Source organism: Asterias amurensis, chromosome 12 (assembly GCF_032118995.1).
Source record: "Asterias amurensis chromosome 12, ASM3211899v1".
NCBI classification, from domain to species: Eukaryota; Metazoa; Echinodermata; class Asteroidea; order Forcipulatida; family Asteriidae; genus Asterias; species Asterias amurensis.
The window spans coordinates 2,156,682-2,170,040 of record NC_092659.1 but is presented as its reverse complement, the minus strand read 5'-3'; the positions used below and the strand labels follow the sequence as shown (position 1 = coordinate 2,170,040).

At 37.3% G+C, this 13,359-nt stretch overlaps 1 long non-coding RNA gene across 2 annotated transcripts; it reads left to right on the top strand.

Moving 5' to 3' along the window:
- Positions 1-875: 875 nt before the first annotated feature.
- On the top strand, positions 876-11,223 carry LOC139944864 (uncharacterized). Of its 2 annotated transcripts, XR_011787032.1 has the most exons (4): positions 876-1,015; positions 2,272-5,380; positions 6,050-6,359; positions 8,745-11,223. It is a non-coding gene; the product is annotated as an uncharacterized lncRNA (long non-coding RNA). The 2 variants fall into 2 exon arrangements; XR_011787031.1 differs by lacking the exon at positions 8,745-11,223 and having other exon boundaries at positions 6,050-8,119.
- Positions 11,224-13,359: the final 2,136 nt, after the last annotated feature.

Below are 13,359 nucleotides of genomic sequence, written 5' to 3'. Positions count from 1 at the left end.
GATACACCAAGTGAGAAGACTGGTCTTTGACAAACGAGACAGGTGAGCTTAAAAAAAAACAATGAGCAGCACAACATAAGCTAAAAACATGATAATTGGTTGCCAGCCAAATTTCTATGCCACATGTACCAATTCATTCAATTCAATTCAATTCAATTCAAAAATGGTTTATTAAAACATGACTCGCAGTTAAAAAACTGAATTGCACATGTCAACATCATAATATGTTTTAAAAATTACATTAAGTAGAAGTTAACAAAGAAAAGGACATCAGATAAAAATTATTATTAGATATACATTGGCAAAAATACATTGGTAAAAAAAAACCAGTAGGCACAATTATTATATATACACACATAACTTTATTAAAAGGTATTTAACAGACTGACGATTTGAGGAATTGCACTTTGTTTGTAGCGAACTGTTTTACATCTGGGTGGGTCATATTTGTTGGTGTGTCTTAAATTAACCTGACAGTTTCTATGGGGAGGTAGCCAATTTCTACACATGTGATGGGATTCGATTGAATAAGCAAAATCGCGACACAGTTTGTCTCGACGGTTTTCAAGGGTTTCTTACTGGTTTCCTGATATATCCTAGTAAGCGGAACATACCTGTGTAAGACTTCAGACTGAATGTCATAAAATGGTTCGAGTCATATGATGTGCCGAAAAATGACACATACCGTCTTGTTTTAGATTTTACGTATTTATAGAAAAAAAAATCGTAGTATAAAGAGAAAGAACAAGGTTCAATCCCATTCACAATGCTCGGGTAGTTCAACGAGAGCTAGAAATTTTCAGTTACGGGGCGGGGTCCAACAGCACGCATGCGCTTTTGCTTTATCTACTTAATATGTCAAATATAAATATATGTAAGTCAGCCCGAATCTCATAAAGAGATTGTACATGATACGCGCAGGTGCTTATCAAAAAAGTTAAAAGCCATCATGGACGATCCAGGACCGAAACCACCACCGGGTCCCTCTCCGAATCCGCCGGGGGACGAACCTAGAGTAAGTTTTTGTTTTGAATTATTCGTTGGTATAGGTTTTCACGGTCAATTTCGTTAAAAGTACAGCCAATTTTATTAATCCGTTTAGTGTCATTCGAATTCCTTTTGCAGTGTGTTAAATTTAGCGTAACACTCAATTTAGCAAAACTGGTTGGGCTAGAAAAGCCCCTGTGAATTTGAATGCTGTTTTGTTGAATGTTTAGTTGGATGTTTATTTTGATAAATCGAATGACGCAACATTACTTTTGCCCAGGCTCAAAACGAAATTGAGTGACCAATCTAAGCAGCATTCAATATCGCACGATTTGGTGGTCAAATTGGCTTCTCATTTGCCGAAATTGAGCGGAAAAAAAACTATAACATATTGTACAGAGGAAAGTATTTTTTTTCTCTTGTCTGTTTTGAAACGTATAGGGTTGTCCAAGCCTTTCAATTCAATTAAATTCATTTTATTTTTCATTGTTCTTTATTTCCAAACCAAAGCCTTTTCGCTTTTATCCCAACATCGTTGGCGAGTTTGGATTACGAGACCCTATCAGGCAACATGAACACGAAAAAGGCGATGTCGGATTCCGATTGTCGAAACTGTTGCAGTAGTTTCAGTATTTTTCAGTTGTTTGGTGATAGTTTTGCTGAGAGAACGAGTGTTTGAAAAGTTTGTCATTTTTAATTCAGACTACTTATTACATTGTGAGTACACTTACGAGTTTGTCAGTGACAGAAAAAGGGGATTCTTTGGGGAAACCGATAGCGATACAAAACTGCATGAAAACCGAACATTATCAAACCCGTTTTTTGATTATTTAAGTTTTGTTTACGAATTAATGGTCAACAAAACTACCTTCCCAAATAAGGAGGGATTACGTAAAGCTAAACTGATGAACCCTGCGTTTCATTTGCTTAATAAAGGGAAGGAAATCTTTAAACATTGTGCACTTTAAAAATTTGTTAGTGCGACATGGACAAATTCCATTTCCTTGTTCCTTCCAGTTCATGTCTTTGTCAAGTCCAAGTCTTGTCTGTCACAGGGGAAATCTTTCAAGCACTATGCTTTACATTTTCCCCTACATATAGGTAATTACGTTAAGATTCTAAGTAGCTTAAATTTTGAACAATGCTGCTTCAATCGTTTTTCGTAAGCTGTATGTAACGCTTAATTTATATTTCAGACAGTTTGTTGTTACCAATATTGGAATGAATGTATTAACTACTAAGTTGCTAATTTTGTTTTCCATTTGTGGGTCTGTTTTGTTACAGCGTCAACGTAGAGAGGAGTGGTGTAACATCTGTAGTGTTATGATCGTCTGCATGATTGGTGCCATGATGCAGCCTGGTGCCATGTTACTGATGTAGCGGGAGAATCGAGACATCGTTGACGTAGGCCGTGATGGGTACAACAGAGACTACAGGTTACCAGACGGCCTTACTGACGTTTGCAATAAAACCATTGAGAGACCAAAAGATCCATTAAAGACATCTAACATGCTCCTACAACCTGCATGATGTTCCCTACATCAAATAACAATTTAAATTTACTAGCAAATGTTAACATCCCTCCTACAAAATGGACATAGACTATTCATCCGTCTTCCAACTTACATACCTTTCCATTGTCTTTAATAGATGTTAAATTTGCTTCGGGAATAAAGAATTTTCATTTTGGATTTTACCCATATCCACCGATGTGTGTTAGCACTGTACACTCAGTACTTATTCGAGATTTTTATTTCACAGAACTCGGGTATAAAAATTGTTGTAAACAAATGCTAGTAAAACACTCAATCGTGTTAATAACAAGACTCAGAGTCATAAAGCCTTTCAGAACAGAAAATTATTGCTTAACAGACACAGGTTACCAGCCAAAATTACATTGAGTTTGTGACTGGTGCCCTTACCATTTGTAAGACAGTATTTTTTACTACGCAACTGAAGTTGGGCCAAGCCAACTTTAATTAAATAAAAACAACTCCCATGATTTGTTGCTTTGTTTCCCACAAACTCAACACAATGTTTGAATAATTTGTAACATTGTTGCAAGTAGCTCTCTGTTTGGATTTTGCATTAAAGCTTTTTATAGTCATTCAACCGAGGATAGTAAAAACTTGGGCTGCGATCGAAAGGTCTACAATTAATAAAAATGGAAGAAAATCAAGATTACCTCATCATGATATAGAACGATTGCGTAGTTAGCAAGACGATTGCGATTATCAAGAAACACTAATTATAGAAAAGAACTGGTCACAATTTCATTGCGCTGCTAAGCACAACAATTTGCTTAGCAAGAAATTTATTCCTTGATAAAAACAGGATTACCAACCAAATGTCCATGTGTTGCATGTTGCTCTTTACTGGTATCCAGCTAATGTTTGCTTGTCCTGAAAATCACGTGGAAATTTGGTTGGCAATCCTGTTTTTATCAAGGAAGAAATCTCATGCTGAGCAAATTTTCGTGCTTAGCAGCTCTATGAAATTGGGCCCTGGTCACAATTTATGCACCTTGTAGGAGCTTCTGGAAGCTTGGGGTCTTTGGATGTATTCCGTCAAATTTAAATGCGTCATTGATGTGTTAATAGCTTTTGATTTGTATTTGTGGTATTTTTTGTTAGTTAATGAAAGTAAAATGAAAGTATTTAGAAATATGTGTTTAGTTGGCGTTATTGCTTCCATAGTCGGTTACATTTGTATTGATATTTAGCCAGACCATAGAAAATGCCGAAAAGTGGCACAGTGCAGAATCTCATAAAACTTCTGAATTGGAGGTTTTCAAAATGAATGCCGAAAAAGACCATTATTTTTAGCCCGACTGTAGAAATGCCGAAAAATGGCACAGTGCAGAATCTCATAAAACTTCTGAATTTGAGGTTTTCAAAATGATTGCCGAAAAAAGACGAAATGCGTCAACTTTAGCCAAAACGGGGTAAAACCATCACAACTGATATAGAGAATAGACCCAAAGAAATAGATAAAAACAAAAATTATCTCAATAGGTAAACAAACATTCGTAAAATTCTTTAGATGAACGGTCAAAATAGAGGGATAACTGAGGGTAGCCATTTTGTATTTTATTGTCACACGTTACCAACTAAAAGCAAGCCAAACAGTCTGGAACATTAACATACAATTCTAACCAGCAGTGATCACCACTGTGAGAGACAGGGAACATGTCCCATGGTGTGTTTAAAACAACTAAAAGTTAGTCCACATTTCCTTAATCTTGTCAACTAGTTCGAATCTATATACTTGTTCCAGTGTTATAAAGTTTCAACTGCATTTTAATTACCGGGTGAACATTAAAAGCAGTACTTCGATGTAGCTTGCAGATATTTATGAAAAGGAGTAATTATCAAGTATGTTAAAGTCTAGTTATCCCATCGAAAATAAATATTCTAAAAATTACTGTTATACCTTGTCAGTTTGGTGAAATAACTTAATAAACAGTAGATTTAAATACTCATAGTTTTTGATTGAGGGTTTGCTCATTCATATTGTGTGTATCTATACAGTAGAAAGGAGATAAAAATCTTTCTTGTCAAAAACAATTCTAAGCACATTTTTCATGTTAGATTTCCTGTAACACTATTTATATTAAATCTTTATAACGAGTTTCAGTGGTGCTGAAAAGAACATGGTCCATTTCGTAGAGCTGCCTAAGCAAATGAAAATTTTGCTGAAAAGTGTTCCTGCTTAGCGAAAATAAAAAGGACACCAGTCACTGTTTGTGTATGCAATATGGCATTTTGGCTGGTAGACTTCTGTTCTCAGCTGCTTTTTGTGCTCAAGCAGCTTAATGAATTTTAGCCCTTAGTGGCGAGCATCAAAATCAGAAACTCCTTCGAAAACATGCCTTGAGAAAATAAATTAGCTGCTGCAAACATCCTTTGAGAAAGACTTTGTTTTTAGGGTGAAACTGTCAGGCAACTGAATAATTTCCCCAAAATATGCCTTGTTAAAAAAAATCTGCAGAAATAGGACACAACACGCATAATTAAATTCATGTTCATTCCCTTTTCGCCTGTGCCTACAACCCCGTCCACAATTCTCGCGTAGTCCAGTGTTGTTTTAACCTCAACATAGAGTACAGACTGCATAATGAGTGTCAACATGAATAGGTCAACACGCATGCTCCTTGCTTTTGTTTCATGCCGTAGAAATATGTAAACGATGTCGCACGATTGTCAATCAAAAGGAGCCAGACTCGTATAAAAGGCTTTGCGTGTTAAGTTGTCATGTCACAAACCATTCGATCTCGGAATATTTGCAAAGAGCTACAGGTTGTGTTCGGCTACTCTTCGACATCAAAATGAACGACGGTAGACCCAAACGGAGCCCGAATCCAAGCCCTAATCCGAACGGGAATGATCCCAAAGTAAGTTATTTTCAAATTTGTTTTTAATATAGCTTTTCTCTGTCAATTTCGGCAAATGCGCAGACAATTTATAACCACTTCACTAATCCATTTTGCGCGAAATCGAATGCTACTGAAAACGGGTCATTCGAATTTGTTTTCTGATCAGTCGAATCGGCTGCTCTTTTGCCGAAATTGACCGAGATAATCTAAAGCATGGTATATTTAAAATATTGGAAAATATTCACCCGATCTGTCTCTTCGGATACTTTCGGTGTTAGTTAGCAATTTACTTAGATTTTACGTTAAGGCCACTCAATGAAGTGTTCCCGTTTTCAAGATACATAAATATCCTAATAAAGGTGTAAAAAGGGCTTTTCTTGTTGTAATAAAACAATTTGTAATAAAACAACTGACTAAGATTTGCAAGAACCATTTCCCGCGTGTTCTAAGTGTTCCGATGAGTCGGGACAGTTTTAATCCGACGAAACATTTGAAGAAAATACCATCCATAACGAGACTTGTTTAGAATTCCAACAATACCGCCCATTGATCCAACATCTTTCTTCTCAAAAAAAGCAAAGAACAAATCCTTTCCGCAAAAAGAATTATGTAAAATGTTCTAGGGTGGAACATAAGCAGATTTTGATTTGTTGTGAATTTTTGTTCTGATTTTTTTTTGTGTTGCAGCAAAAACCGTTATGGTTCGGAGTTTGTCCAGTCATCGTGGTTGGCATAGGCGCAGCCATGGCGCTGTTTATGGGGTTCCTGTTCTACTCCAACTAGCATTCTGTCCAGACAGCTAGCAGCAGGAGAATCTACGTATATGGAAGGCAAATCTTTGACTTCATACCAAACACAGCCCACCCTGATAAACTCAAACTACAGCTAAGTCATCAAATGGACCTAAACAAAGACAATCAGAAATCAAGAAGCACAAACACATCACCCCTACCAAAAGGGAGCTCCACTGGCTACCGGTGCCGCAAACGAATTGAATGTAAGGTCTTCAGACATGTCTTAAAAGCCATCCACAACTTTGCACCCACCTGCACCATCCAGTATTGACACGCACTGCATCACATCCATTCTGCTGCCTCAACCCAAGTGTGCCCAATTTCATAAATCATGTAAGCACAAAAACCTGCTAAGCACAGGGAAATCTTACTAATAGCAAAAGTTTGTTACCAGCCAAGATTCCTTAAAGTTTACACTGTTGCGACTGGTGCTCCACTCATTTTGTGCTTAGCAGAGGAATTTGTCAAGCAGTATTTTCTGCTACAAACAGCTTTTTGAAATTGGGCCCATGTTGTATTTAATTCTCGTACAACCCACTATGGCGACCAAGCACCGTCTCTCATTGCAACCAGCTTTGTGGAACGAGCTACCCAGCGACATCATAAACATTGACTCTTCAAAACATTTCAAACTCATTCTACGAAACTTCATTTTACCGCAAGTTATTAACATTCATGTTTTGTGTTGTAATTGTATGTAGAAAGCTTGCTACTTTGTGGAATCTTTCATATACCGCCTTGAGTAAATTTGTACCAGAAAGATTGTATTTATGTTATTAAGTAAAGGCATTGTCACACATACAGGGCAATTTAACAGGCAACTTGGAGTCAGCTACTAGCACTGAATGCATGTGGAACACACCAACAGAACACTTTAGCTGTAACTCACTATACGTGAAAAATAATGAAAACATTAATTATGAATGAATTTTCTTACTGGACAAGTCACTGTTTTTTTAAAGTATTTTTCTTTAGTTTACAAGCAAATATTGACAATAACATTATTGCAACACCTACCACTAAAGAAGTTTGAGATCCCATAATGTAAAAACAAGAGTGATTTTTAACAAGGAAGTAAAAGTCCTTTTAAATGCTGTATAGTCAATGTCCCTGCCTATATACCTGCAGCAACTGTGTACTTAGGTCGCACCAGGGCGTTGTCAGGGAAGCCGACACCACTGTGGCCCTTTTCGAAACCACCGCTTCGGCTTTGGATTCGTTTTCAGGCTCCGTTCTCTCGTCTGACGCCTTAAGCACGTACGCAAAGAACGCGCAATTGTCAAATCAGTCGCGGGGTCAAGCTACCCTGAGCCGAATCTGAAGCCGAAACCGTGGTTTTGAAAAGGGCCTGTAATAATTAACATTACAACAAAAATGCAGACGACTGTTCTCAGGCTTATTGCTCGTACATTACTAGCTACTGTTTTGCTTTGTAGTCCACACATTTGTAGCATTTTCCCCAAATTATCACCAGCCTATTAATGCAAAGTATACGTTTTTATAACCAGTACATTTCAAGGTTTTGTTTTTACATATTTGTATAGTTTAGTCAGGTCAGATAACTCGATTGTACGCGTCATGGTTTATGAAAAAATGAGTTTTTCAAAACGAGTGCCGAAAAAAGACGCCGTGCGTCATTTTCATACAAAGGTGGAATGTTCAGCAATATTGGTTAAAGTTACAACGCTCATACAAATAACAACTAAAAATAATACATTTTAAATGCCGGGTAGACGCTAATCAGTACTTATATGTAGCTTGCAGATATTTGTTGGAAAGAATAATACTCATGTATGCCAAAGTTGACTTTTCCCTTCAAAATGTCGTCTATGATTAATGCTTTACTTGTTTTGTTTTAATATTAAGCATTCGTGCAAAAAGTTGCTCATTCACGTTACGTTTTTGTGTTATTTTAACAGAAATGAAATACAAATTCGTTGTCGTCAATGACAATTCTTTATGAAAATTATTTGTGTATTTTTTTTTAATTTCTTTTTTGCATGCATGTATAACAAAAGTACACTAAGGACTAAAATTTGCAAAATCCCCTTCCCTAGAAAAAAAAAAGCCGACAAGACTTCGGAGTTCGAGAGACTACTAAAGGCCCGGTCCGACTGCAGCGATAACGAGAACGATAACGATAACGACGCAAAGAGAACGCATTCTATTGGTTAAATGAGCGTGCGCGTATTCTGCGTCGAGCAATTCAACCCAATAGAACGCGTTCTATTTGCGTCGTTATCGTTATCGTTTTAGTTATTGCTGCAGTGTGACTCGCCCTACTGCAAAAAACGGGGATGTTATATTGATTCTCTTGGTGTCTATTTGTGGCAACACCGACACGGTGTTAATTTCACCAACGTATGGGGATGAACAACACCATGTTGGTGTTGTCACATAAAGATACCAGAAAGAACCAATTTAACATCCCAATTTTTGCAGTGCAGTTCTGGAAAAAACTGTCCTCCACATTAAGAAGTAGGCCTACGATTGGACTTACATAACAAGTTGGTGTATTTTTGTACACGATATTTTCCCATAGAAACCATTTGTTTACGGATGCCCTTAATTTTTATTTTATCATACAGAGGTGTCGCCGAAAATGTTGCTTTTGCTATACAGCTTGCTGTGTGGGCGTAGCCGTGGTGATTGTTTTCATTTACGGAATGAAATCTTTTGAGGCTTCATCTGGGGTCTGAAGCAACGAGGACACGCACCTCTAGCCAACCCCCAACCCCCCCCCCCCCCCCACCATTCACCACTTCTTCATCCTCAAAAGCAGCAGTCCTATCCAGCTCAAGCAAGGGAAATCGACAACGAACAACTTTCTCAAGACAGAACTTAACATCGACGGCAGAGGGAAAGGAAACTGGTAGAACCATGCTAATTACTGCAGATATGAACATTGACTAACGAACAACCTTCTCAAGACAGAACTTAACATCGACGGCAGAGGGAAAGGAAACTGGTAGAACCATGCTAATTACTGCAGATATGAACGTTGACTAACGAACAACCCCCTAAAGACAGAACTTAACATCGACGGCAGAGGGAAAGGAAACTAGTAGAACCATGCTAATTACTGCAGATATGAACATTGACTAACGAACAACCCCCTCGAGACAGAACTTCACATCCACGACAGAGGGAAAGGAAACTGGTAGAACCTACTGCAGATATGAACACGGACTCTCCTGTAAGATACCCATGAATTAAACGGAAACTACCCATCAATTTCCCAGGACTTGCATATGACTTACACCGTTGGACTTTGCAGGAATTTTACAACAATCTCCACCAGTCATAAACAATTCTGAAACACATTCATCTTTAAAAACACATTTTCCATCGGAAACAAAAATATATTATATCTTAAATAAGATAACAATGTTGCGAGAACAAATTCATAACCGTTATTGAGTGTATGTTTCATAATTGAGACATTCTTAAAGACAGTGTACACTATTGGTAATTGTCAAACCAAAATAACTAACCTGTGAACAATTTGAGCTCGATCGGTCGTCGGAGTTGCGAGATAACTATGAAAGAAAAAACACCCTTGTCACACGAAGTTGTGTGCTTTCAGATGCTTGATTTCGGGACCTCAAGTTCTAAACTTGAGGTCACGAAATCAAATTTGTGGAAAATTACTTCTTTTTCGAAAACTACTCCACTTCAGAAGGAGCCGTTTCTCACAATGTTTTATACTAACAACCTCTCCCCATTACTTGATACCAAGTAAGGTTTTGTGCTAATCATTATTTTGAGTAATTACCAATAGTGTCCACTGCCTTTAATAAACAATCCTATACGAAGAGATAAATAATTTACATTGGTTGGTATAAGAGTAGTCCTTGGTGTGAACAAAACAACATCTGTTCAAAATTTATTGAACAAACAATGGAAATGTGTGTTAGAGTTCCTGACTAGTAACTACACATAACAACACTATTGTTATTTTCCAAAGCAGCCTGCTGTGAATTTTAAAGATTTTAAGAGCCCGTGCCGTAATTACAGCAACTGAAATATGATCTTAGCTAAATAAGAATAGTTGAATTCGTTATACCACGCTCAGTTTATTATTTTTTTGTTTTGGGGTGGTTTTGTGCACAAGAAATTCAAGAGAAAGGATGCAGTGCGTCCGTAGATGCAGTGTCGAAAGAGCCAACTTACAGGCAACCAAATCCAGCCAATCTCGATTAAAGGAACACGTTGCCTTGGATCGGTCGAGTTGGTCTTTGAAAAGCGTTTGTAACCGTTTGTTATAAAATGCATATGGAAGAAAGATGTTGTAAAAGTAGAATACAATGATCCACACAAACATGCCTCGAAATTGCAAGGTTTTCCTTTTACCTTGTCGACTAACACGTCGGCCATTTATGGGGGTCAACATTTTGACTCCCATAAACGGCCGATCATGTTAGTTCGCACAGTAGAAGGAAAACCACGCAATTTCGAGGCAAACTTGTGTGGATCATTGTATTCTACTTTTAAAACATCTTTCCAACCATATGCATTTTATTAAAAACGGTTACAAACGCTTTTGTTTTGACCAACTCGTCCGATCCAAGGCAACGTGTTCTTTTAAGAAAAGTCATTCACATTTCAGTGTACTCATTATTTCCTTGGAGATAGCGAGTTAAATTGGAAGAAAGCATCTTGTGTTGCCGAAGTACCCACTTTTCATGCACAACAGTTGGTTACCTCAAATTTGCCTGGAAAATTCCCCCGTGTGACAAGGCCTTTAAATAACTTATTCAACCCTTTTCCCTGTAAAACGCTATGTCCTGAGGACTACGGTTCTTTTTTAGGATGGATTAGGCATTCAAATCTTATCATAGTCTAAACACTTTAGAGCGACACAAGGGAGAATGATCTTGGGGACTGAGGTCACCTTTAGGCAAACAAACCGGGATGCAACGTTCATTAGCAACTAACGGTTTCCTTGTTATCTGTTTTGTTTGAACATTACAATATTTTGGTAGTTTTTAATCATTTCTTATTATAGCGTAGATCAGCAGCTATTTGTCCAAAATTATGTATTCGAATAAATAATTAATCCAGTCATTTCTTTCTGTGCTTACTGTTTCTGCTTATTTCTCAAATTCATAATTTATTGGTTTATAATCCTTCGAACAAATTCAAGTACAATATTGTTTCATATTTGACCAAACAAAATGATCAAAAGTTTCCATTGGTTGGACTAAAAATCGACCGTGATGCTACAAAACATCATCTGTGCTCAAAGTTTCAAACAAAGGAAACAGTGTTTGTGTTATCTGGTGTTATTGGTGATGGTATCCAGTATCTCTCAGTGCGTTTGTGACATTAGAGAATAAGTATAAAGTGTCAACTGGAAATTAATAGCAGTAAATAAAAATAAATGCCGAAAAAAGGCACAAGGGTCCTCGTTTTCAATTTAAAACTTTAGACTAAGATCACCAACGTTGGGTCGATGGCTTGATTTTGTTTTAATATTGATTCCTAGGAAATGTGGCTCTAATTTTCAAAACACCAATGCTGCTTATCATAGCACGGGTTGCCTTAAAATCAAATCACGTGGTCACAAGCATGACGTATTTAATGCATATTCATGTTTAAATGTAGTTACGGGAACCGTCTAGTGCAGTGTCAAACTGAATTTAAATATCAGCGGCATAAGAAAGTGACAATGTAGTTGAAAATGGGCCGCCAGTTGACTCAAAATTTACAAACTCGGCGCCGCATCACTCATAGTTTGGTTTGCGGTTAAGTCACATCACCTAATAACAGACATGACGTCATTCATGAATATTCAAATTTGGAACACGGGGTAACCTTCTAGCAAGATTTTTTAACCGATCATAACATACAGAGGTAACGGAAACTTTGCCGACAGAAAAATGAAACCTTCGCAGAGTGGTTCAAGAGGCTCAGCTTCGGGAAATAAGTTATTGACTAAGTCATCGGTTATGCAACATAGTATATCGGTAAGTACATCTAAAAATGAAACCGACGCCATTTTGGAAACTTCATCCTAGATTTGAAATAAATCAAAACAAATTCCGGTGGCATATAAACAAAGGAGTATCCAAACTTGAACACTCATGTTTTTCTAGGGTTTGAAGAAGTTTGATCATTTTGCGAGCTTCCGCTTTTGTCAGAAACCAACGTTTTGTGTCCAAAGAGCATGGACACATTTTAATTTTGTTTGCTTTTTTCTACCAACAGGGTGTATTTTTTTTCAGTGGGTGAAATTGTTTTACTTCATTCATATTTGCTGCTATTTTACCCAATTCTATTCAAAAGAGACTCTTGGATCTGCTTCAGTGTTCTCTAGCCAGATAAAGATTTCATAAAATGTGTGGGTTTTTATTTTTGTACCTATCATGGTTCATATTTCAGCACAAACGTCAAACTTTCTTCATGTGTCGCAAATGTGGAAAGAAGTACGTTTATAAAATCTGGCTCGTTCGACATGAGAGATCATGCGGAGTCTATTTTTAGCAGCTTCGCCATGTTGCCACTATCAACGATCTTCAACACAACGTCAGGCAAGAGGTAATAGCTGAAACTTTAAAAGCAGGGTACAATTTTGATAATTGTCAATAGTATCCACACTTGGTGTATCCCAACATAAGCATAAATAACAAAGTTTTGGTTCGGGCCTGATTGATCATCGAGGTTGCAAGAGACTAGTGAGGAGGGGAAACCATTTATGCACAAAATTGTTTTCGGATGCCTAAGAAATGCCTCAAATTCAATTCATTGATACAGATAACCTCTTTGCCAAAAATTACTTCACTTTCACCTTGGGTTCTTACAATGTTTTAGAATATCTCTCCAGGGATCTGTGCTATGTTAGTTTGTATGGTCATTAAAATGTGGGTGTACTTACCAAAGTATCCCCCTCCTTCATTCTAGAGGTACAGTACATTGTTACTATAATCGGAGTTGTTAGAATTTATGTGTTTATTACAATTTTTGTTCAGAAGGAAGCGGTCTATACCTAAATCATCTGTAACGTTCACATGAAAGTAACTTTACCAACATTGAAGTTCCCAGCAGAACATTTAATCAGCTTAGAGAGTTGTCAAATGTGTTACTTACAAGGCCCTCGTTAACTAAGTTTTAGTTTTTTGTTTTTCTGACAAACTATACTTTATTTTGGGGGTTTTATGTCATGGCGCCAGACTACAATGGCAAGAAACGCGGGAAAACTAT